Source organism: Arachis stenosperma, chromosome 3 (assembly GCF_014773155.1).
Source record: "Arachis stenosperma cultivar V10309 chromosome 3, arast.V10309.gnm1.PFL2, whole genome shotgun sequence".
Lineage (NCBI taxonomy): Eukaryota > Viridiplantae > Streptophyta > Magnoliopsida > Fabales > Fabaceae > Arachis > Arachis stenosperma.
Window position 1 is genome coordinate 88,267,031 of NC_080379.1, and position 2,397 is coordinate 88,269,427.

The window sequence follows — 2,397 nt, forward strand, 5'->3', positions numbered from 1 at the left end:
TATGTTGTTCTGAGCCATAATGGCATTCAGAGTATCAATCTCAAGAACTCCTTTCTTCTGACTTGTCCCATTGTTCACAGGATTCCTTTCAGAAGTGTACATGAATTGGTTATTTGCAACTATTTCAAGTAGTTCTTGAGATTCTGTAGGCATCTTCTTCAGATGAAGAGATCCTCCAGCAGAGCTATCCAAAGACATCTTGGATAGTTCAGAGAGACCATCATAGAAAATACCTATGATGCTCCATTCAGAAAGCATGTCAAAAGGACATTTTCTGATCAATTGTTTGTATCTTTCCCAAGCTTCATAGAGGATTCTCCATCCTTCTGTCTGAAGGTTTGGACTTCCACTCTAAGCTTACTCAATTTTTGAGGTGGAAAGAACTTTGCCAAGAAGGCATTGACTAGCTTTTCCCATGAGTCCAGGCTTTCTTTAGGTTGTGAGTCCAACCATGTCCTAGCTCTGTCTCTTACAGCAAAAGGGAATAGCATAAGTCTGTAGACCTCAAGGTCAACCCCATTAGTCTTGACAGTGTCACAGATTTGCAAGAATTCAGCTAAGAACTGATGAGGATCTTCCAATGGAAGTCCATGGAACTTGCAATTCTGTTGCATTAGAGAAACTAATTGAGGCTTAAGCTCAAAGTTGTTTGCTCCAATGGCAGGGATAGAGATGCTTCTCCCATAGAAGTCGGGAGTAGGTGCAGTAAAGTCACCCAGCACCTTCCTTGCATTGTTGTTGTTGTTGTTGTTTTCGGCTGCCATGGTTTCTTCTTCTTTGAAGAATTCGGTTAGGTCCTCTACAGAGAATTGTGCCTTAGCTTCTCTTAGCTTTCGCTTCAAGGTCCTTTCAGGTTCAGGGTCAGCTTTAACAAGAATGCTTTTGTCTTTGCTCCTGCTCATATGAAAGAGAAGAGAACAAGAAAGTGTGGAATCCTCTATGTCACAGTATAGAGATTCCTTGAGGTGTCAGAGGAATAGAAAAATAGAAAGAAGAGGTAGAAGAATTCGAACTTAATTAGATAGAGTTCGAATTGTGCATTGAGAGGGAGTGGTACTCCATAAATAGAAGGATGTGGGAAGAGAGGAAGAAATTTTCGAAAATCAAGTGAAATATTTTGAAAACATTTTGAAAAACTTTAATTGATTTTCGAAAATCAAGAGTGGGAAAGAAATCAAGTAATTTTTGAAAAAGATTTTGAAATTAGAAATTAAAAAGATATGATTAAAAACTGTTTTGAAAAAGATGTGATTAAAAAGATATGATAAAAAAAATTATGCTTTTTTAAAAAGATATGATTGAAAAGATATGATTTGAAAACAATTTTAAAAAGATTTGATTTTAAAAATTAATGACTTGCCTAACAAGAAAAGATATGATTCAGACATTAAACCTTTCTCAATAGAAAAGACAACATACTTGAAATATTGAATCAAATCATTAATTGATAGCAAGTATCTTTGAAAAAGGAAAAGAAATTGATTTTGAAAACATTTGATTGAAAATATATGATTTGAAAAAGATTTGATTTTGAAAAACTTTGAAAACTTGAAAAAAATTGATTTTGAAAACAAAATCCTCCCCCTTGTGCCATCCTGGCGTTAAACGCCCAGAATGGTGCACATTCTGGCGTTTAACGCCCAATGCACTACCTTTTTGGGCGTTAAACGCCCAACCAGGCACCCTGGCTGGCGTTTAAACGCCAGTCTGTCCTTCTTCACTGGGCGTTTTGAACGCCCAGCTTTTTCTGTGTAATTCCTCTGCTGCATGTTCTGAATCTTCAGTTCCCTGTACTATTGACTTGAAAATAGAACCAAGATCAAATAAACAATGCATGCAAGACACCAAACTTAAAATTAGACACTAGACTCAAACAAGAAACATAAAATATTTTTGGTTTTTATGATTTTGAAAATTTTTTTGTGCTTTTTCGAAAATTATATGAAAATAGAAAATAAAAGTTTCAGAATTCTCAATTTGGATTCCAGGAATCATTGCAATGTTAGTCTAAGACTCCGGTCCAGGAATTAGACATGGCTTCACAGCCAGCCAAGCTTCCAAAGAAAGCTTCGGTCCAAAACACTAGACATGGCCAATGGCCAGCCAAGCCTTAGCAGATCATTGCTCCAATAGCAAGATTGATAGGAATCAACAAGCTCTTGTGATGATAAGTTGAAACCTCGGTCCAATAAGATTAGACATGGCTTCTCAGCCAGCCAGACTTCAACAGATCATCATGAAACACTAGAATTTATTCTTAAGAACTCTGAAGAAAAATACCTAATCTAAGCAACAAGATGAACTGTCAGTTGTCCAAACTAGAACAATCCCCGGCAACGGCGCCAAAAACATAGTGCACGAAGTTGTGATCACTACACAACTTTGCACAACTAACCA

At 36.8% G+C, this 2,397-nt stretch overlaps 1 non-coding gene across 1 annotated transcript; it reads left to right on the forward strand.

Moving 5' to 3' along the window:
* The first annotated feature begins 252 nt into the window (after nt 1-252).
* On the forward strand, nt 253-359 carry LOC130972277 (small nucleolar RNA R71). The gene has a single exon (XR_009083467.1). It is a non-coding gene; the product is annotated as a small nucleolar RNA R71 (small nucleolar RNA).
* The last annotated feature ends 2,038 nt before the right edge of the window (nt 360-2,397 follow it).